Source organism: Lichenostomus cassidix, chromosome 4 (genome assembly GCF_008360975.1).
Source record: "Lichenostomus cassidix isolate B80296 chromosome 4, HeHo_3.0, whole genome shotgun sequence".
NCBI lineage: Eukaryota > Metazoa > Chordata > Aves > Passeriformes > Meliphagidae > Lichenostomus > Lichenostomus cassidix.
In genome coordinates this window covers 61,094,570-61,119,382 of record NC_139484.1, presented here as the reverse complement: position 1 = coordinate 61,119,382, position 24,813 = coordinate 61,094,570, and positions in this window count along the sequence as shown.

Here is a 24,813-nt window from a genome sequence, read left to right as displayed (position 1 = left end):
CACTGTGATTACTTTCTTATGGACAATATCAGATCTTTTAGTGCATCCAGTGGTTTTATAACATCTCTAGGATACAATTTTCTGTCTTGCAGCTTCTCCTTCAAAAGCTCAGAACCACAGTGAAGCAGGGTAAGAGGTTGCCCAGTGGGATTAATACAGTTTGAGATTTTCAAGATCAAAGTGGATAAAGCTTTAGCCAACCTGATCTGGACTCATGACCTGATTTTGAGTCAGGCAATCAGGCTAGAGATCTCCTTCCAATCCTGTGACTCCTTATCTTCAAGGCTTGATCCAATGTCTTGATTATCCTTGGATTATCCAAGATGGTGCTAGACAGTCAATGATGGAAAAATATCCATTCCCTTGAACTGGACAAACCCACAGTTATAACTGTAAATGGAATAGGCTCTTCAGGAGATGATGCTCATGAAAAGGAAAACCTCCAGGTCTAAGCCATGTTTTCAAGCATGGCTAGAAAGAAAACAGATTTGATAGACTGAGAGGTTCTTTATGAAATCTGAGCTCTAATAAGAGAGACAATCATTCTCATCAAGACAATATTTGAAAGGAGCATGTGTTGTTCACCAGTGCTTATGTAAAACACTGGGTTGGATGAAATCCTATGGCCAAATGTGTAGAAAAATTCCACACCTCCCTCCCACACACAAGCTTCTCCTTCCCAGACCTCCTCCCCCAATGAAGGATTGCAAGAAATTACTGCCTAGTTTTGCAAAAGCTGACAGTCTCACTTGATGCCAACACAGAATATCGAAGGGCTACTGCTGCAGTTCATTATGCAAATTGCTGTAGTCCCAAGGAAACCAACTCTTTTATGCAATTAAATTGTTTACAAGCCTATTTATATCTTAATAATGGCTTAGCCTGGGTGCTTTTTGTTTCTGCTGGCACTAAGCATTTAAACAGGATCCTTCTATTATCCACACACATTTGTGAGCTGGTGCTGTGGAAGGGATTGACCTGCTCATTGCTATGCAAGGATTCTTTCCTTTATTCAAATGAGTTCTCAACCCATGAAGCACATTTCCAGGGTTTAAGAAATATTAAAATATTGAGTAATTGCCTCATGCGATTTGCCCAGCAATATGCAAACATCAAACTGCATAAATTGTGATGTTTCCTCAAATGCTGCAGATATTTCTCCTATTATTAAAAACTGAAATGAATAAGTATATGCTGCAAATAAGGTTTGTTTGGTTTATGAAAATTTTAATAGCAAATGAATAGATTGTTCAGCTCATAAAAAAGATTGCTAAAAATAGTCAAATGTGCAAAGTAACTGTTTAAATAGAAAAAAAGACTTCATTAGCTAATTCAATATTCTTGTGTTTTTTTGGGTCTTAGGGTTGGTTTTTATATAAAAAAATAATTGGTTGAAAATAAGAGGCAAAGTTCATTATTTTCATGTTTCCTTCATTTCAGAAATCTATTGTCAACTTTTAAAAAAAGAAACATCAGGTTTGTAGCTTAATTTCAATAGAATGTGAAATAAAATGATATCAAAGCCAACAAACATGTCTAAAATAAAGAACTTGGATGAACTCACACCACAAAAACATGCTGATCCCACTCCCTTATCTTTTCCCCAGTTTTATCAATTTAAGTCAAATATAGGTTGCTGCGTTATGAAAGGTGCCTGGAGGTCGCAAAGAAGATTTTAACAAGATCTTTTTTCCTTCACCTGTCTTTTCATCCCGTGAATTTCTTAATCCTTTTGCTACCTTGTCCTGCCTGTAACAGAGATAATGTCCTCTTCACTTAAATCAAGTAATGAGTTTGACCAGGACTGAATTCATAGGAAAGGTGTGGGATTTAAACCAAAAGTGCCATAACCTTATACATATTTTTTTGGTCTGAAGTTTTTAACAAGAGGCTTTGTGGAAAAGTGAAGTGGCACCACTGTTAACTTCCTTTAAAAATAAAAGCCAGTTATCTACTTCTTTTTAGATGATGTAAATGCTAAAGGACAGGAAATCATTTTAGGTTGTTAGACCTGAACTTGTTACAGAGGTCAGGTCTTTCCCAGTCAGCACATGCAATATTTTCATGGATGTAGCTTTCAATGGATTTATGGTATTGATGTATTATATCCACAGACAATATGACACAGAAAGTCAAAGTTTTCAGTATGATCGTGCCGACTCTACTTACATTCTTCCTCAAGATAAGGAAAATCTCAAGGCCTCTAGTGACTTTACTTCCTAATTGTTCTTTTTTGCATAGACTTCCAGACTGCATTTGTGGCAGCTTTTCTCACAGCTGCCGAACCTGGATTCGCGGAAGCTCAGTCTCATCAGGCCCCAAGGGGAGCTCACAAGTGAGTCCGCAGGCGGCGCAGAGCTTCTCGGACAGAACGTGGCAGTGGAAGGCACAGGCGCAGACAAAACAGGAGATGTAGGCTCTTTGGTGAAGACTCCAGTAGGTTTATTTAGGGGGAAGGAACAAGACGAGGGGATGGAGAAGGGCTGGAGGCGTCTACCGAAGAGCCTCAGGAGCGGTTCTCTAACAGTTTTTTTTAACAGATCCTGAAAGGGGTTGTTCAACGGGTTATAACGGACACTGAGAGGGGAGGGGTTTTTGGCTTGCAGGCCAATGGGATTACTAGTAGGGGAGATTGACAACTGTAGCAACAAATGAACTTTACTCGGGGGAGGGGAGAACATTAGACTGAACCAATTGCAGTTAACCTCAGAACAAAGACGAACATTCTAGAAACTAACCAAATAGGGAACTGGGGAGGAGGAGAGGTGGGTAGCCAATCAGGTGTTACAAAGGCACATAGATACCACAACATGCATTAAACCTCTAAATATTTTACTTTTTTTTTTTTTTTTTGCAACTGATCCTTAATGGTGAACACACCAACTAGGACAGAATGAACTCTGAATCTCAGATAAAAAGACGCCAAGGCTGCAAATAATGCCAAGAAAATGAAAAAAAATCAACAATTCTTCCAGTATCTAGATGAAAATTTAATGTAGTAATTTCTTTAATATTCTGATGAATTAGGAGTTTAAAAACATTGATTTAATAATTCATTCTTAATTATGACTTTTGTTTGATTACTTCATTAATGCAGCTTTAATTAGCTGAGTAAAATTGCAGTTTATGAGTTTGGTATATTGCTTTGTGTCGTGTAGTTTGATCTTCTCCTAAATTCTTAGAAATGAAGCAGAAATACCTAAATCCACCTAAATGGTAAAAATCTCAAAGACACCAGGTTGGTCTGAGCAGGAATCAATATGTCATTGGATGGATTTAGATTCAGATCTTAGGAGGAAACTCTTCCCTGTGAGGGTGGGGAGGCTCTGGCATAGGCTGCCCAGAGAAGCTGTGGTTTCCCCATGATCCCTGGAAGTGTCCAAGGCCAGGCTGGACAGGGCTTGGAGCAGCCTGGGATAGTGGAAGGTGTCCCTGAACAGGGTTGGAATGAGATGGTCTTCCAGGTCCCTTCCAACTCAAAACATTCTGTGATTCCATGATTGGGTCCTGCTCTTGAACTCAAACCAAGATAATTCAAATTGCCAGGGTAGCAGCAGAAGGAGCCATGAAAATAAACCCTTTGTCTCTCTGACCTGAATTTCATCCCTGCCAGTGCATCGTCCTACCAGCAGCCCTGAGATCTGTCCATGCCTTTGTCTTTGCAGTCCATGATGGGACAAATCTCTTCCACAGCAATGGCAACAACAGCTGCAGCTGTTAAAGCTTTAAATCTGTTGAAGCATTCATTAAATGTTGTCCTCTTTTGTGGACTCTTTGTTGCAACTGGAAAATGTGTTCAACATTAATGGAAGCAGAAGTGCCTGATGGACTAAGAAAAAAAGAATAAACTCATGAATCTCATTTCTCAGGGAAATTAGGTAATAAGTCCTTGCTGGAGTCTTTTTTTTTTTTTTTTCCCTACTGTAAACTCTACAAAGGGGGTTAACAAAGACATTTGTGTCTGTTAATACTTAACGTTGTAATCAGATAGTGCTGGATGTTGGGCTTGGCTGAGAATATCTATTTCTTCCTTATCTATCCTTGCAACTTGCTTTGTTCTCTTTCCTTTGGTTCTTCTTATAAATAAAATCCCAGAACTTTTTTTCAGAGGCTATTGGCAAAGCTGAATTTTGAAAAGCTGGAGGAAAATAATAATAATAAAAATAACTAATAGCAGGGCTTTTCAGTGCTGAATCTCAACAGAGCTTCTCTATTTAAAGAAATAATTGAGTTCTATTAAATTATTTTCTTCTTGCAAATTATTATGTTCTAACAATATTTAAGAAATGCCACATTTGTTTGCTTGTAGATTACCAGTACTGAGATCATTAAAGTCTTGTGAAATTAAGGTTGTAAGTAATTCTGACAACTTATGGCAAATTTCCATTACTGAATGTGATAATAAAATTTCAAGAATTGGAAAGTCAAACTACAGTGTATAAGCAACAAGTCTAAACTAATTTTTTTTGTTAAAATACTTATTTGTTGTTTATTTTTTTCTTTTTCTGATGGTCAAGATCCCAACATACCTCATCGCAGTTTGGTTTAAATTAAATATTAACTAACAAAGGACAGTATTAGTACTACTGCAAAGCCTATCATGGAAAATGGTGTTCTAACAACTCTAATAATATAATGTAATTTAAACAATTCAATCCTCCTTTTTTCTCTTCCTAATACGAGTTGATGTGATGAATTAAACACATAAAAAACCTGATTTTCTTAAATTCTTTTCTCTGTCAAATCCACCTTTTTTTCTTCTACTTGTGAATGACATCTTATGCCTCTCTGCTCATGAAATACTTTCTCCTTCTTCAGCTCTCCCCACATTACAGACAAATGTGTGGGCACAAACATTAACACAAGGAGTGGAGATGGAGAAAAAGAACTTGAATACCTCTCCAACTGAAATATCAATGCACTGTCCCACCCCTCTGATTGCCCAAAGGCCAAAACTCGTCATACTGCTGTGGTGTCTCTTTCAGAAGGAAATACCTGGTTCATTCTGCCTGTGGATTAATCTCTGTGGAATATAGGGAAATCATGGTCTTGTTCTCTGCTCTGCACTGATGAACCAAAGCTCTTTTAAGCGCAACACTTGTCTTATGGACAAATTTACTGAGTTTGGTTTAGTTTTCTCCAGCAGACTTCTGAGAATCTGGGATGTACAGCAGCTTTGATTACACTGTCTTATACACAGAATCACAGAATTTTTCAGGTTGGAAGTGACATCAAAGAACATCTTGTTGACAGTCCCATCACAGGGACACCTTCCACTGTCCCAGGTTGCTCCAAGCCCTGTCCAACCTGGCCTTGGACACTTCCAGGGATCCAGGGGCAGCCACAGCTTCTCTGGGCAGCCTGTGCCAGGGCCTGCCCACCCTCACGGGGAAAAATTTCTTCTAAAGAACCGATCTAAATCTCCCCTCTACAGTTTGAAGCCATTCCCCCTTCTCCTATCACTATATCCTCTTATAAAAAGTCTCTCTCCAGCCTCCTTGCAGGCCCTGCTCATTTCCTTCTAAACTGCATTTCTCTGATTCTTTCCATGTGAACCATGAATACATGATGAGTTTCAGCTCTCAGTCTGATCCATTTGACATTTCCATGAGTGCTTCAGTTCAAACATGCTTTCATAACCAAGCAACAAGCTGCTGGTGTGGCTCCAATGGTCTGAGGGGAAATCTGCCTGATAACTTTCTCCTCAGAGGTATTGAGAAATGTCCTTATCTCTTCATTTGTATACATCTTCCTCGTTCTGCATAGCTCTGTATCTTCACCAGAGTCTTTGTCTGGGAGCTTTTGGCTGTTCCTTCTGCAAAGGGAAGGGATTTTGTGGGAATAGCTAAATCTCTCCTGCAGAGCTGCACCTTGACACATATGATGGACTTGGACTGCTAAATAAATGGTTTTGATGATGTATAGTTTATAATCCCTTTCAGCAATGCAATTTGTTTTAGTCAAAAACCTTTAATCCATCCCAGTGGCAAAAACCCCCTCTTTACTGTATTGTTTAGGAGCTATTTTCACCACTCCCCACACTCTTCTGGCAGGGGCAGAGAAGGAAAACTGACCAAATTTACACATAATGAGTGTGTGCAAACAGTATTTGTGTGAATCACTAACAGGTCATCTGCTATTTTTGCTCCAAGAACTACAGATGATGTTTTAAAGAATTCTTACTTGCTGAAGCTTTCGACGTTTTTCAAGGTTTTGAAATTTGTTTTTACTCCTCAGAGGAGTAAAAACAATCCTTTGAGCAATATTCACTATTGTGAAATGTTTCAGTTTCAACAAAGCAATGTATTTTAAATGCCTCTAATTACCTTGAAGATATTATTTCCATTTTAAGCTAAGCATGCCTGCCTATGATATTTTGTAAGAATATAAGGGAAAAGAAGCAACCAATTGCCCTCAAATCTAATAGGAATTAGTTGCCTGGAAACTATACACATCTTTAAAACTAATTAGTTGCCTAGAAACCATACAAATCCTTAAAACTTCTGTAGTGTTAAGAATGCCAGCAACACCTAAGTGACATGCACTGTTTCATGCAAGAAAAAGTAAGGTTTGAAAATGTGATTTTGATGGCAGAAGTGCAGGAATATGTTATCAAGGTGTAAGCAAGCACTAGAACACTTAGGATTGGGATCTGGAGTGGCAGTTGAGTCTCACCTTGATTTCACACCTATTGTTTTGAAGTGGGATTATTTTTAATGTTCTGGGGTGCAGGGGAGCAATCTGTGCTGGAATAGCATTGCCAATAAAGTTGGGCTGTGCAGACACTCAGAAATCCCTTCTTGTTTCCCTGTATTGCCTCACACAAGGGTGAGTAAAGCAGGTCTGAGTGGTGATCACTGCTTGAGACAGGTATTGAGGCGACCCCAGGGAAGGTCAAAAGTCCTGCTGAAGAGTCAATGCTAACATTTAACAGAAAAAAAAGCCTTCTGGAGCACCAGCGAATCAAATATTTTACTTTGCCCAGTTTACACACAGGTTTTACTGCACTCTTAGGGAATAGCTAATCCCAAAATAAACAAAAAAGCATAATACAAGCCTCACACAGAACTGCTTGGTGCCATTAACTCTTTGAATTCAACAAAACAGACTGTTTTTATGTGATTTCTCTCTCTCTCTTTTTTTTTTTTTAAAGAAATTCACATACATAACTGGCTAAGCCCTGCTTTTTCAGTTCCATGAGAGAGGGCAATGTTAAACACACTATTAATCCTTGTGTTTCAGTGCTCAGAGGTTATAACTTTAGTAAAGAGAAGGTATTTTTCATTGTTTAGCATTAGACAACGTTGGGAATTAGGAAGGGATATCTACTTTCCTTAAAAATATCCATCAAAATTTCCAGATATGAAATGAATGTTTCACTGCAATTCAAGTCTCACCTTTTAAGACAAATGACATCCCTAAAGTGGAGTTAAGCTTGAGAAGCAGTCAGATGAAGACTTTAAGTTACTTCTTGTTCCCCTGGGCAATATGTGGAAGGTCTCAACAGCAGTTCAAGATCTACTGGGGCTTGGCTGAGAGCTTTGAACAGTAAACTTTCATTTAAAAATCCACTGCAGTTCCAGCACTATTTATCACACACAAATCCATACAGCTGCTGCTTTCCCATCAGGGTTTGTCAGGCACCTGTTTGAAATGGGCAATGTGCACCCAGAATTTTTTCATCTGGACTTCTAACAAGGTACAGGGAGGGCATGATGACAGCAAGAATCTTTGCTTTCTTTTGTGGAGCAAAGAAATGGAGCTTCACAAATTTTATGTATTCACTAACTTCTATTTCTCTCTCTTTTCCATGACAGAACAAATAGGTAAGGAGAGCTAAGCCTGATAAACTCCATTTTAAATAGACCACTGATCCAGGAAAATATGCAAATTATTCCATTAAGGACACACCTTATTGTCTACTGTTGAAGCAGCTGACTGAAAAGGAATCTGTATGGGAAATAATGAATGTGAATCGATATCTACAAAAACTGTTTCAACAAGCAAAGATAAATGGTTTTCTGGTGCAGGTTGTGCTGAGTTGCTGCCATACATAAATTTATATTTAGTGCTGTCTGAAAAGAGGACTCTGAAAATAAACATTGGGAATCACCTGTGATCTGACACTTTAAAGCCAGTGGTCAAGATTAGTATTCTGAAGTCACGAAGCCACAATGTATGTGACTGGGCAGCTGCTGTTATTGGGACACACTGATTTATCACCTCATGCAAGGCGCAGAAGTAAATTCAAAAGATGTATAACAAAATTTCAGATGACAAAAAAATAGAATTTTAGCAAATTCTTTTTACATTGAAACATTTCATATCCAGAAATTGAAGATTAAAATTATTTCAGAAAATAAATATTTAAAGCAGGTTATGCAGGCTGCTGAAAATCCCTTCCCCCCAAAATAACTGGACAAACAAGGTGTGGCATTGTTATTCTCTAAGAAAATGACATTTTTAGGAGCCTCACAACTTTAGGCTTTATTGTTATTATTATTATTATGGGGAAATGTTTTTAACATGTAAGGTTAGTTGTCTTTTATGAATGCCTCAGAAAAAAAAACTACTCACAGGCTAAGTGGCTTTTGAACATGTTTACTTCTTTATGCTCAGAGATAAATCTTTCCAGTTAAATTATTAAGTGAATGTAGAACAAATCCCACTTACCATGACAAATTAAATTACCTATCAACCTAGGAATATTTACTTCACCAGAAGTGTTTTCATCTAAAGAATTATGATGAAAAAGAAATGTTCAGGTGCTGAGTCACACCATTATGGTCTTCTTTCCAATCCCAGACTTGAAGAGTTAGTCAGCTCTGTATTTTTGCAATTATGTTTTATTGTTTTGTTTAGTGTCACAGTGGAAGGGCGAGTGGAGACACATAGGATACATCAGAGACACAAAGAGTGGACTGATGGATTCGACATCATGATGGAAACACAGGCTCTGGATAGAGACAAGGCAGGGAATGACAGCAGAACCAATTTCTCTGGTTTGTACCATGTAAGGACTCAAGTTTTTATGCCATCTACACCTGAATATGAGCAAGGATTGAAGAACATCCTTACTGGGAGGGTGGTGAGGCTCTGACACAGGGTGTCCAGAGAAGCTGTGGCTTTCCCTGGATCCCTGGAAGTGTCCAAGGCCAGGCTGGACAGGGCTTGGAGTAATGTGGGATAGTGGAAGATGTCCCTGATCATGACAGAAGGGTTGGAAATAAATGATCTTTCCAACACAAGCCATTCTGTGATGATTCTATGATGAATGTGGCCCTTTGCTATGAGTCAGCTGTAATTTAGTGAGAAAGCATTGCTTTTTTGACTTTTATTCTTCAGTTCAAGTTACGAGTGCTCACCTGGGCATCTGGGATTCCCAGTTATTAGAGCAGACCCTGGGGTGGTTGGTGGGTGAGTATGAATAAAAAGCAACGTGGGAAGAAACCATGCAAATCCTTTAGCAAACAGATGAAATCTGCAGTCCATGCAGTGTTAATCTAAATGAAACACTCTAAGCACCGTGGAAAAGCTTGGTCTGCAATTTTTATAACCCTTTGACATACTTAAGATCCCTCATCTTCATTCTGATTTTGCAGCTCACTTACTTCACAGGAAGTCAAGTAATTTGGGAAACATTTATCAGCCTCAAGACGAGCTGGGGAACATCCCACTGGGGAGAGATGATGATGACTTGGCCTCCTGGCAGTCCCAACCTGAACCATCATCTGCGATGTGTAACCAGCCATGCTTTGACTGAGTGAACACCAGAAGTGGCATTTGTATTTTACTGAACAAAGACTCTGCCTGCAGTGGCTCTCATTGTGATTTGATTTATTGAGGAGCACAAGAGAGTGCTTTCCATGGAGAGCATGGAAAAGTTTGGAGGAGCCACTGCAGCATCAGTGTTCAACAGGGCAGAGAGCACAGTGCAGCAGCAATGCTCTGATGACAATTGTCTGTGGCTACAGTGCAATATCATGGTGAGCAGTGGCTTCTGGGACCAGCCCTTTATGGTTTTTTAGGAGTTCTTTTTGGGGTTCACCCTGTGATTTATTCTAACTTTTTAATGTCCAGCATAATACAAAACTGTTGTACATCTGCAGCCATTTAGGACTTTATAGCTGCAGTTAGTTTGGATACCTGAGATGTCTCCTGTTTCAGTGCAGCCGTGGGGATAAAACCCAGATCACCTTGCTCATAGTGGCTGTTAATATCCTGGGCACTACTGAAGCTCTAAGTGAGATTCCAGTTGTATGTGAGGGCTCTGCTTTGGGTCCAATTCCAAAGTCGCTTTGCTGATCACAAAATAAAACCTAATGGAGGCACTGACAATGAAAAAAACACTGCTGCATTCAACCATATGAAAAATTAAACATCTTCCACCTGTTTTTTCAAACTTTCTTTCTAATGCACAAACACATAACACATAAATTATCTACATTAAGGAAAATATGTAACCTAACACTGTGATCAAGATGGTAGAGACTAATGGATGGCTTAATGTGAAAAGGTCCCTTGACCAATTAGGAGGAACTTCTTTGATAACAGCCTTTTGAATTCACTCTCTTTATTTCTGCTTTATAAGCCTTTGATGGGTATGTCAGAGAAAAAAGTAGCCCCATGAGAATCAGCTTTGGAAAAGATAATCTGAGATCATCTAAGTTCATTGCCATTAGTGTGGAATTGTTCTCTATAGCATTGTTTAAGAAGCTTTATTCAGCGTAATTTTGGGTAATTCAATCACAAAATTATTTTTCTTTTTCTCCACAGGCTTCATCCCTAACTAGCTGAATAGGTTAAAAAGAAATAAAAAGTTTTTTTTTAATCTTAATTCTATTGCTTTTGATTTTCTACAACCTGTCACCTAGAATGACCTGTGCCTTCTTTCCTTTATGTGTACTAATTTAAATGATTTTTCAACTGTATTGTTGCAAACAGGGATCAGAAGGCTACAGATTAGGTTGTGGCGTTTTGTAAATTTAATTAGAAGATGTAATTTTGCTGTGGACATTAAAAAATGCAATCAAAATTCTTTTTACACATACACACACATATATTCACATACAACATACACATATCTCTCTTCAATCTGCTCTAATGATAAGATCTTGGAGTTCAGGCCCTATTTCTATTTTAAAATGTGAATTATAAATTATAAGATGCATATTCATGAGATTATTTCTGTTTGTTCTTTTACCCAGTTTCTGAGAAATACTCAATGACTGACATGAACTTTGCAGGAGAGCAGCAGTCCAAGAAGGCATGCCTGACCTTAGAACCAGAGGGTTTTCAGACAGAGATGTAAATTCAGATTATAAAATATCTCCAGCTTGTGCAAATCAATTTATTATCACTTGAACAATTCAGCTTGCTTTTCACATTGTTTCACATCTTTCTTGTCCTTAACATGGAAGTCACCTTTAGTTAACCATATTTCAACTGTTTGTGTAATTGTGCTTTAGTCACTTTTCAAGCATAAAAAACCACTCCCTTTTTTTTAATTCATCATAGAGATACTATTGAAAAGCTGCTACCTAGGACATACCTGAATTTTGTTATCAGCTTTTTCTAGTAATGTATTTTTAGTATTCATATCTTGAAATTTGAAATACTGCAAAACTTTTCACTAGAAAGACAGAATGTAGCAGAGAAGATTTTGATTATATTCTAAAATTAGATATCTCTAGATAAGTTCAATACTAATTTAAGGTATTTAGGTAGAGAATGACAGAAAATATGGAAATATTAAAGCAGAACAAGAAGAAAACAGAAAAAAACCCCTATATGTAAAACAGTAGATACAAGGCAAGAATAGATGGGAAAGAAAAGTGGATGACATAAAAGGCAGAAAGCAAATAACATAATGGGGAAGTACAAAAAAATAGATTTAATTGTGACCTCTTCAGAGTGCTCTTGTGATAAGCATGGTTCATAGTTTTCATCCACAGAAATTACTGGATGGGGGCCAGCAGAGAGCTGGAAATCATAGATCTGATTTGGACATATCAGTGAAAACTTCAACATATTTGTCACGACATTATCAGATCTTTAAGACTGCAGGATGTGTAGTTTGAAGAGAGAAAGAACTGGTGAATGCATGGGGAGAAAAAATTAAAAATTTGTTTGGGCTGAATTTTGTGGTGATGTTAAACAAACAAGCTTCCCACAGTTAGAAGGATTCTGACCATATTAACAACATAATTTCCTTGCAATGTCTACAATATTGCAATGTTTGATTAGCATAGCATCCAAGATGAAAAGATGTTGTGGAAATTCAGTCATCAAATGGAGATTATATTCCAGGAATTTTGCACAATCCCATTCCTCCTTATATAGAAATCACTTTATTTGACTGACTTTTATTTATGACATTTTTAATCTAAGACTGGATCTTCACCCCCAGTTCCAGCTTTCTCTCTCAGGCCTGGTCAATACCTTTATTCTGTGTCTGCACCTTGTGGTCACCTCAGCCTTTCTGAAGATGCCATTTGGATGAACTCAGCCACAGTAAATTCATCACCATTTCTCCCTGAGTCATGTTTGTGCCTGAATTGCCCCTTGTTAATGGGCAATTAACCATCCAGAAGTGCTTTGGTCACTGGATCTTGATCATTTGGTCTAGGAACTGGTGAGGACAAAGCTATCCTTTTCCATAGGAAAAAAAATGGCTGAAAGGACTGTCGAGGTTTAAGGTTTCTGAAAAAAACCTCAAACAATCAAGATACTCATCCTGGGTGTCCATCCAGCCCCAAATCTGGGTTAATATTTCATCTGTTTATGAAACCTAAGTTCAAATAATTCATCTACGCTTTCTCCCAAAGTGTTTTATCAAACATCCTTCCTCCTCCCTCTTAATGAATTAAACAATAGAAAATGACCTTATTTACCCATTTTCAATAAGTTGGCAGTGCTGGTGGACATTTTTATGTAGGAATCTCTATTTCTGCTGTAACCTTTATAAAAAGACAGCAAAGCCCACACTTGTCATCCTCAGGTTAAAAAGCACATGATTCTGTGGCATCCTACAAGGGCATAGTTACCCCTGATACAGAGAGCACATTTACCAGGAGGTAATCACATTTCCTCTAAATGTGGCAGCTCCTGAGCTAATAGCAGTGTTATTGCCTAAATATGTTACTCATTTCAGCTAATTAGTCCCGCAGTAAAAATGGAGAGAATTGCCACACCCGTCAGCGTTAACGGGACAAATAGAGCTCCTACAGCAACTCCAGCCTCCCTGTGTGCATTTTCCTCTATTTATGCTGCCTGTATGCCCTCTAACATGTCAATAATGCTTCCAGGACACAAACTTACAGTTCCACATTGATTATACTGTGTGATAAACCCATGCTAAATCTGAGGGTGTGGGAAATAACTGTATAATACAGTTTAAAATGCCCCTTTTTTGAATTTGTTTTGGTGGTTGTCTTTTAAAAACCATCTCCAGGGTTTGTTTTTTTTTTCCCCTCGTGATTTAGCAAAAAAAATTCCCATATTATTCTTGGCAATTTTTCCAATTACATTGCATAACTGATTATTTTATGCTACAATTCTCTGCTGGTGCCAGAAACCTGCCAGGCAATGTTGTTCAGAGGGCAGGTGGAGTTTCATACCTTAGCACCAGCAAAGTCGAGGGCATTTTTCTGGGAAGATTGACAATATAGCAGAGCTCACTCTGAAAGAGAGAAAAGCACTCATGGGTAAAATAAAACATTACTGAAGTTTCAGGTTAACAGTTAATGATCACACAGTTCTTTGCAGGCAATTACTGCAGTCTTTTTAAAGCCCCTTTTGTGGCTGCAGAAGAGGCCCTTGGAGTTTCCTGTGCTACTGATACCATTTCATCAAACCATCCGTTTGCTTGCATCTGAAAATGCAAAGTTTAACATTCTCCCCTGGAATTATTTCATGTAATATTCTCCCTCACAGTCATTCAGCTGAGTGTGACTTATTTCTGTAATACAGCAGCGACTGAGAACACTGATAGAACATCAGAGCCCTGAAACTGGAATCTCTGAACAAGTTTAAAATGTATGTGTAAAATGTGTCTTCCACTGATAGCCATTAATAAAAAACGCCCCAGCCTATTTATTTTCATCATTTTGGGGGTTTTTACTTCTCCATAGGTTCATATTACGCACAGAGTTTGTTAGGAAGTGACACTAACACAAAGCAAAGAACAGCTCTGCACTAAAGACATACAGCAGAAACACATTCAATGGAAAAAAAATTTCTGCGCATGAATTTAGACCTAAAATGAGCAAATAACTTCCCTAAGGTGACAAGAAGCCTTTAGAAATGTTCATTGTGCATCATATCCTTTCACATGAGGCATGCAAATGAGAGAAACACAACCAATAGTAATCCTCTGTCCTTCTCCAAATTGCTTATTTGTTTCCAGGACTCAAATGCACATTTTTATTTCACATGGAGTCTGACAGCCTGGGGGGGGGCTGAGGTGCTTACCTGGAGAAAAGAAAGCCCCAGGGAGACCTCAGAGCTCCTGCCAGTGCCCAAAGGGGCTCCAGGAGAGCTGGAGAGGGACTTGGGACAAGGGGTGGAGGGACAGGACAAGGAAGAATGGCTTTAAACAAGAGAGCAGGTTTAGATTAGATCTTGAGAAGAAATTCTTCCCTGTGAGGGTGGTTGAGGCTCTGGCACAGGTTGCCAGAGAAGCTGTGGCTGCCCCTGGATCCCTGGAAATGTCCAAGGCCAGGTTGGACAGGGCTTGGAGCAACCTGGAATAGTGGAAGGTGTCCTGTGGAAGGTCCTTGTTCAGAAACCTTATATCTTATGATTTAGATATTCACGCTATCTAAAAGCATCCAATTTGCTGAAAGGAATATGAAGTATCCAAGGGGTTTCTTGGTGAAGGCTGGATAGGATCTTGTCAATATTTTATCCAATAAATCACACTTCAGCTGTCCCATGAATGGCTTCCCTCTTGAAATAAAATCAGTTAGAGAGTATGGGTTTTGTGCTAACAAAATGTGAGGAAGAGAAAAAAGAAAAACCTTAGAAGAATTCATATCTGAAGATCAGCTTTGGCCTACAGTTACAACAATGACATTTAATCTCCTGGAAAATCTGAAATAAGAGATATTTGCAAGTTGAACCACAACTTGTAAACAAAATTTACAGACAATTTTCAATGGATTTGAAAACAGGGATATCATCATTTAATACAGAATGCTAACCAAGCCTCTTTCACTACATAATGCCATATTAATGTGTGCCATACACAAAATGCAACCTGATATGAAAATCACAGTATACTACTTTTTTCCCGCACTTTTTCTGGAATAACTTTTTGAAAGAGTATTAACATTAACATTTGGAGTTTCCATCCATAGACATAAACTACATTTATTTTACTACATCAAGAAAATATAAAATAATTTATATATACTACCCTACTCTGAAATCCTTGTTATAGGAATGTAGAGTTTTTAAAATTTTTGCTTATAAAAAGATTCCCACTATTTAGGTCAAAATACTGGATTTATAATTTAATATATATTTTTTTACTCTAAGCTATTTTATTCTTCTATGGATCATTTGATAATCCATGAGTGTCCTGAAAAGCAAAGCAACTTTCCTTCATTCAAAGCAAGTGAGGGGATTTGCTTCTGAATGTAGTGAAGCAAAAGGATGAGCTGATACATTATGGTATTCAACATTAATAGCTTAAAAGAGAAAGAAATGTCGCTTGCATTTATTTGACTTTACTGTTTCATTTTATATGACCCATTAGCTTTTCTTTTCTTGCTTCAGGGTGGATCTGATGAAGACAATATAACCAGATGGCCCATGCATTTTGAATCATTCAATCATTTCTTTGAGGAATAAAATAACAACAGTTTCATAAACACAGGTTTTTATTGTTCAACATTCCATACCACAAAAATCTTTGTCTTGATCCACTGAGCTACTTGGAACTCTTATTGCCTTTGCAGAGATCAAGGAATGAGTGAATCCATGTAGTCACAGTTCTTTGGGGCATGATAGTAAAACAGGTTGGAATTAACCAGAAATTATTCATTAGTTAATATAAGGATATAGGAATAATGAGGAAAACCTTAATATTTCAGCCTGGTGAGTTAGCAGAGTGAAATCAATGAAAGAAAGAACTCAGCGTAATTTTTTAAACCCTGCTTAGTTTCACGTGCAGGGAAAACCTAGTTTTCCCTGTACACCACATTAACCACTGTCCCAGGGAAAGAAGCCATGGGCAGCAGACAGGTGGGAAGATAAACACCTAAAAATGTGTGGGTTGGACAAATTAGGAGCAAACTGTGGCTCCAGGAGCAGTGAAATCCTTCCAAAGACAGTGTAGAGTGTTGTTTCTGCAGTTTCCTTTTTGTTTCCCAGCACCTGACCTCACCCTGGGTGACACATCCTCACCACCACCTTCCCTCTAACTCCTTGGACAGTCCTCATTTACTGAAAGAAGGTAGAAATGAACATGCAGCAGGCAACCCAAGCTTTGTAAATAAATTCACAAAGGAAAAAGTGAGGTTTTGCACCAGGGAGACCTAAACCTGTCAAGATCCTGGCTCTCAAGAAACTGGTGGTCTGCCATCAACAGGCTGGATTCCTTGGCTTCCACACCCAATCCTGGCTAATCATGTAATTTATTGCTCCGTAATAAAACCTATCTTATCCTCAAAATAATGGCAGTAAGTAAAAATAAAATTATAGAACATGTTCTCACCCGTTTTTCTCTGCTCGTGTCTTGCTGCTCTTTACTTGTGTATGATTTATTTTTGAAGCAGCACATTTTAAGTTTACCTATCTTATTCTTTCCCAGATCAAAGCCAAATAGGGCTCTAGTTTCCCATGGTTTCTGAATTCATTGCAGGAAAGAGGACAACATCCAATTTGCCTGGTTCAGAAAGTGTTGCTAGTTATTTCTCTGCATCTGAACATGTGCTTTCCACTTGCAAAGAGGTTCTTGAATCCTGGGAGGTTGTTAAATCCAGGTGGGTTTTTTTTAATCTAGAAAAGAAAACTGTATTATTTATAATACATTTCTCTTTCTCTCTTTTTTTTTTTTTTAAATATTGACACCTATTCAAGTTTCAGAAAAATGTGTGAGCAACCAACATAATAAGATGCACAAAGAGTAGTGAATATGGCTTGACCCCAAATCCAGTGTAGAATAAATTCCATTAATCCCGGTATGTGACAGACTCTTTTTGCAGTACAGCCTCAGAGAAGCAGTTAGCAAGTGATTCAGAGCTTGGAAATTACTTAAAAGTGCATTTGTATGGCAAATTCTTATGAATAATAAACACAACATAGTTGTAGGGTATCACAACCAATTGTAAACTATTTGCTAACAAAACTAGAGAAGACATTTGCAATAAAGTTCTATTCACAGAAATAATCTGGTCTAATTTACTGCAGCACTGAAATGTTCTCATTACCAGAGGAAGACCACTCCCCAGGCATTCGTTAATTTGTTTTCTACACTTCATTTTTCAAGGTGTTAAATCCTGCTGTGTTGGTTTTCTGCTGAAAATCTGGTTTGCTTTAAATGCCTAATGGAATCCAAGCTCAAGAAACCTTTCCCATTAGAGAGATTTCAAATATATATTTTTTTTTTCCAGTATAACAATACAAATAAATGAGTCTGACAGTTACACACCCTTTTCCCAGATTTCTTTGAGATGTGGTGGAGGCTTTTTTCTCCTAAAGGTTTATCTTTACATCTTGGGAGGAGAGAGAGAGAGGGAGACAGAGATATTGCACATAAATAGAAACCAAAATATTGATTAGGAAGTTGCGACCTGTCTACTGATGCTATGTTTATCTCTTTCCTTCCTGTGGGAAGGATACTGAGGAAAAAAAAGTTCAACATAGATCAAATCCCACCTTAAATAGTTTTGCCATGGTGGATGTAATTAAGTCCCAAAATACCAAAAATAATTGGTCTTTTGCTCTTGTTTTTAATTACCCAGCTGTTCGTCAGCTCCTGTTGAAAATACTGATATATTTTTGACAGTGTCAATGTAAACAAATGAAATGAACAATCAAATGAACATTTCCGCCAAAGTGAAAAGTTTATCATGAAGTTCACTTTCCCTTTTTTTTAGAAATATATTTACTGTATACATAATCTAATGCACACTTCATAAGAAATTAAAAGAAGGGTTGATTTCTTTTTCCATTAGTTTTTTTTTGTCACTTTCTTAATGTTTACTTTCTGCTGGAGGTCAATATCAAAGGGAGAAACTCTTCTGACTTGGTAATGTTTGATATTATTATCTGAAAATTTTGTACCAATGCTTGAATTTGAGTCTGCCTATCTGTCTTTAAGAATCCTTTCTTATCCAATGTTTGCTTTACTTGTGACTATTTCCCTCCTGTGCCACCCTAAATAAAGCCTTAGAATGAGATTCATTTCACCCGACTTGAAATGCCTACAAATGTAGATATCTACAGAGGAGGCAGGCATTTAAATTGCCTTTGTACTCATTGGGATGACACAGTCATGACTGGAGTGCAATTCATCTGGCCTAATTTAGCTGTCTTCATTAGGGTGAAAGGATTTGTGTCCTAGAAAACTCCACTTCTTCTACTGGCTGTAAATGGAGTGACTACAAAATGATTAAATAAAGTTGTACTTGTAAATATCTCATGTTTAGCAATAGAAAGTTAATATTTCCCCTTTTCTACTGTTCTGTAATAGTTCATTTGAAGTTAGTTATTTTCTTTTTATTGCATAAGAACAACAGAGAAACAAACAACCACTTCTTTCCCAGTCAAATTTTTCCAAATAATTTTTTACCTAATATCTTCTGCTCATATATCTTCTGTTTACATCCATCTAACAAATGACTCTCAGCAGAAATTACTGCTCATTTTGCAATTGGTACCAAGATCTAGGCAGTTGAGGTTTTTTGGGTTTTGGTGTTTTTTTTCCCCTGTAATTATATTTATAGCAATTATACACTTGTGTTTCTCAGCCTCATTGATTGCACTCAGTCCTTTGCCTCCAGCATTACAATAAACACAGGAAATCCAACTGTCTGGATTATCTCACAGACTGTTACCTTCCTCCCCATCCTCCTGGCAGGTTCTTGATCTAAAATATTCAAAAATATGCAGACTGTAGTTCAAAGAATCAACCTCTACCTTATTCCAGCCCTACACCTTCAGGTCATATGTATAAAAGAGTTCTGCAATTGCCCCCTTCCCCTTCTTGAATCATTAAATAGCCTTTTCTCTCACAAAATGAAGCTGAAGCAGGAAGACAACAAATTGCAAAAGTGACAAGCAGTCACTTTGGTAAATCTCACATTGTGCTTTTATCTCGTTTCAGATTTTTACCATTATTTTTCTGTTGCAGTACATGTTTTCCCTCATTAATTTGTCTACATTTCTGCAACAAAAGATGAACTTTCATCATTTCAGGGAGCCCATTCGTGTGATTGTGCTAAAGCATTTTTTGTTTCATCTGCACACTGTGCAAGATTTTTTAAAATCTCATTCTCTTCAACAACTTTGATCTCCACAAGCTGTTTCTTCACCCCAAAAACATTCCTCCAGCATCCTTTCTTCCTCCTGAGCAAATATATATTTCGTTTCAACATTTGTCCAGTTTTTTACTTATGTTTCCAGCATTGGTCACAGGTCATAGTCAAGGTAAGTTACGTGTCTTAAACACTTAACATCAGACATTTTCTCTTTTATTTTCAATTTAGTAAGCAAGGTCTTTTCTTCCACTATCCAGTCAGTGGCATCTTTCCCCAACATTTCTTACAAATGGATTCTGATTTGTGAATGTGTTGCAGGCATTCTAGAAAATGCTGTGAATTCCACCCATTCCAGGTACTTCCAGCTGGTAGTTGTACACAGACCCCTTGCACATCCTTGTATGGAATCTGCACTTCTTACTCATTAATCTTGATTAGAATTAGTCCCAAGGGGCTTTAACCAGATTGATTCCCTTTGTTGGGATGTTATGTGCCTGGACGGTGCTGCCCCACATGGACTACAATATAAAAGTTGATTTTCAAGGCCAACCATCAAAGTAACCATTTTAAGTCCTGCCAGACTGAGCCACATAAGGTTAGAAATCCATTGAAATGAATGAAAATTCAATTTGTCCAAATTTAGGATTGTGGTCTCTGGTGAGTGTAACCAATTATATGCACATTTGTGTGTACATAATATTTTCTGAAAACCCAAGGCGAGATTTTTACTTGGAAAGGTCTTTTTATTTCTCTTAGTTTCAGAGGTGGAAAGTTGTAGCTTCCAGTATATAGCACATATGGAAGTGGTTTGGGATGTTCAAAAGGCCTACTGCATCTGCAGGAGTACTTGTTACGGATTATTTACAAGTTTATTATCTATGTACAATGGCCAATTCGGCAGCAGGAATTCTTTCAGGTATCTCTGGGATGGTCAGACTTTTCATCCACATTCATGTTAATTAACACATATTAGCACACAAGCCATGCCTGTGAGTTGGTCTAAGTACAGCAGGAGAAAATTTTGCTGGAGAAAATTTTGCTGGAGAAAATTTTGGGGATAGCTGAAAATTTCCATCTGAGTACTGATACCCTGCAATGCCACATTATAGCTACAGGACAAATTTTAGTTTCATCCTACTTCTCACTTCTTACACTAACTTTGGGACACTTGTGGTCCTATCAACCAGCATTGACCAGATGCCTGTTCTGGCTTTGGCTTTTCTGTTTGCCAACCAAATCTGAGCTCTTTGGCAAACAAAATCTCTATTCAGCCAACAGTGTTGACTCATGGAGCTCCTCACTGGGGAGCATTTGATTATAAAATCAATAAACAGCTGTCAAGGAAGGAGCAAAACTTCTGGAGTTTGTGGCTGTACCAAATTTTCCAGACAGCTCTTTTTGGGGGTTTATGCAAAGCTTTATCCCAGCTATAAAAATGTTCATAATCTGTCTCACCTTTGTAGAAATTCGTCATGAAATTCCACAATACTTCAAGAGATCTGGGTCCTGGCAGGTGTAATGCTGTGCATGGGGCAGAGCAATTGAAAAATGAAAAAGTTGAGCCTCCTGTGAGATATTTCAGAGAGATGCTTCATTCAGGACAAAGCTGGAGTGTGGTACGAGCATGACAAGCACTACTTACATGTGTTTTCTGGGAGGTGTGTGAGTGACCTCAATGCACTCCTGGAATTGTACTGCAGATTGCTCTGTGGTGCCATAAGGATCTCTGTAAGGAGCTCAGAGGGTCTGTCCTCTGGGACGTGCTCGTGGTTTGCTGCAGCAGAATGGTGTCAGCATGGCCACTGAATAAAATGTGAGTCCTAGAGGAGTGTGAAAACACATCCTCAGGGGTTGACAGGAGCCAATTACAGAAATACAGATGGCTTAGAGAAAACAAAGTTGTGTTTGAGTTCTGTCCTAATCTAAAGTATTCTGAAGTCTTTATATTATGCTGGAGTACCTAACCATACACTTAACTTTTCCACTACTGTTCAAGCAGTAATGGAGAAAGAAATGATACCTTATTTTGCTTTCTGTGAGAGCTGTCTCCAAGGTAAAACAGAGCACAATGATAACTCCTCCTGAAATGAGCTGTGACTGACTGATTTTAAGCTTTTAAGCTTTTGTGCATAGCAGGAAAAGTAAGAGTAATTACTCTGAAAGCTAAGGGAGCATTCACATGATTAAGATCTTTGTTATACTTAAAACTGAGAACTCATCCAGAGGCTCATGGACAAACACTGAGTTTCCTGTAAGTAGTTTCCTCCCTCAGTCAGTCAGGGAGATTTCATGTCTTAAAGAAAGATTTAGATAGGCTATGCCTCTAATGAATTTATAAACTTTATGTTCATTAAGTTCCTCTGAGGATAATGTAGAATTTAACATATGTGGTGCAAAAACCATTATTTATCCTTGTCATTTTGCTGGATGTTGTCGTAGCCTTTGGGGGCAGCAATAGAAGTTGCATCTCTTGCTTATGGCAAGTTCAGAACTTGGAAACTGCTCCACAGTGTTTAATGTGCAGTCAACCCAAAGCCTGTGTCTCTGGCACGTCAAATAGGCAATATGACAATAGCTAAATGACTGGGAGGAACAGATTTCCCTTCACAAATTAACAAAAGAACCATAATGAGTCTTGACTTATTTACTTGAAATGAAGAAAGTCTAAAAAGGTAGCTGGAAATCTGTCAAGTCACAGAATCGCAGAATGGTTTGGGTTGGAAGGGACCTTAAAGATCGTCTTATTTCAACCTCCTGCCACAGGCAGGGACACCTTCCACTGTCCCAGGTTGTCCAGAACTCTGTCCAACCTGACCTTGAAAATTTCCAGGCATTAGGCAACCTCAGCTTCTCTGAGCAACCAATTTCAGAGTCTCATTAACATGAGGAAGAATTTCTTCATGAGAGGGATGGTCAGGCATTGCCGTGGGCTGCCCAGAGAGTTTTTAGAGTCACTGTCCCTGGAAGTGTCCAAGGAACAGCTGGATGTGGCACTCAGTGGTCTGGTTTGGCTGACAAGGTGGGGATTGGTTGAAGGTTGGACTCAATGACTTTGGAGGTGTTTTCCAGTCGTAGTGATTCTGTGATTCATTTTGTTTTGAAAACAAGAATTTTCAAAGGATCTCAAAGAGAAATACTGATATGAACCTACAATACTGATACAAACCAAAATACCAGTTCAAACTCTTTGTTATGTGTAGCAGTTCAGCATCTCCACAATGAAATTTATATCAGCGGTGTCCAAAATGAGATTTAAGTCACATAAAATTTGCTCCTGCCTCAAAATTCTAGTTTATTTTACAACACCAAGTGTAATACTTTACAAACTTTGTTCACTGGAATTGCTGCATTCAGTGTGGACTGTAATGTCTGTTACTTGTTTTAAAACCTCCTTCCACCAGTGCTCTATGGAGACACTGAGTTTAACTACAAACAAAATAGCTCCTGATGTAGAAATGCAGCAGTCACGTCAGAATAATTGTGTTCCTGAGCTAATACTTCTGCTTCAGTGAGGACAGCCTTGTTCTGCTCCCAGAACATGAGCTGAGGTTGGTGCACAGCCCTGAAATGTGCAGGTTTGGGGACTTGAATTAACTCAGAAAGCTTCCATCTTGAACTGAGAGCTGCAGAGCCTGATCTAGATAGAGAATCATTTATATATTGATTGAAAACAATCTCTAGAAAGCTTCCTTCAGACTTTGGATCAAAGTAGGACTGGGGGTGACCATGAACCATATAACTGAAATTTTATCTTGCCAAGTCTAAAAATCTGAGGTTGGAGATTTCAGTGTCTTAGAACAACCTCTTCCTGCGCTGCATGAAATTACTGAACCTCATGAATGCAGTAACTCAAGATGAGATTGAATCTTTGGCTCCTATTCCACCTGCAGTGACTCTCAGTCCCCTTCCAGCAGGGCATTCCCAGGCTTTGCAGAGCTCTGTGCAAGATTTAGGAGCATTTCCAAGCCCACGTGAAAGACTTCAGTTTCTCTTTGGTAAACTTTGCAAGTTGTCTCCTGACTCAGTGCTCCAGACTATCAAACTCAGTTGGTCTGAAACTCCACCTTTTGGTATCTCAGCCTTTTCCCATAACTTAGCATAATCTGCAAATTTGCTGAAGGTTCACTCTGCCCCATCTGGACTGTGGCTGAAGAAATGAACAGTGTGGGCATCTGTTGTATTCAGGATAAATTCCACTGCTAAATTAATCCCATTTTCCTTAAAGCCACCTAAACTGTCTCATGGACTAGTTAAAAATCAAGCTCTGACATCTCCCATTATATGCTTTCCTCTTTGGGCAGTATGTCATATTAAGTTTTGGTCATTTTTAGCTTTTCCCATCTATTTTTTCTAGCCACAAATCTCCACATTTGTCTGTGGTTCATGGCCTGAAATTAACCCCAGTCAAAAGTCAACAGAAGGGCTCTCAAACCAAATGCAAGCTCTGATTCCACTGATTCAGAGATGTTACTCTGGTCCCCAGCAATGTGTAGAAAATGAAATGATGGCTGAATATTTGTTATTTAGATGCAGAACCATGTATTTGGCACCAAGCAAAGTTGATTTGTGTGGATGAAACAGGGTTCTGTTCAGTAGTGTCAGCATGGACAGCTCGTAACTGGATCAGCATCAGCCAAATTGATATGTGAGCCATGCAAATTCACACACACCAGCAGCTGCTCTCCCACTGGTGCTCTCTTATCACTCCCTCTACTGCTGACTCATTTTCAATTCATAACTCATGGCAATTATCTGTATCCCTCTGTGTTTAAGGCAGATTTCATCAACCTACACCGAAGACAAGAAAAGCATTGCCTGACGTAAAAGAAGAATTCCTGTCCCTCAATTTTTCACCAAATTTCTTCAACAGAAATTCTTTGATTTATTGATGTGATTAATTACATATACAATTTTGGCAAAATTTTTGCTGATGACTCTCCACAAGAAAGATTTTTTTCTGTTGTGCTGTCCAGTTTTAAATTATGAAAATAGTATACCTTAAGAAATATCTAGGATTATTGGCTATACTGTATGAATGGGAATTTAAAAGAGAACAGTGGAACAAATTACCTTTCATAGGTGTAATTGATGCTAGAAATCCAAACCATGGAAAAATGCACAGAACATCTATTGGACAAACTTTGCAATAAAAGTTAGCAGCCTCAGCTGCTGTGGGATTGATTTAATATTAAAAAAGTAGGTAATCAAAAAACCAGTTAAACTAATTTTTTTTTTCTTCTCATTAAAGGCAGCATTAAGGTCAGTGCAGAAATTCTGCATTTAATGCAAGTTAGGTGCCAAACCTCTAGATATCTGCTGTGGGAGT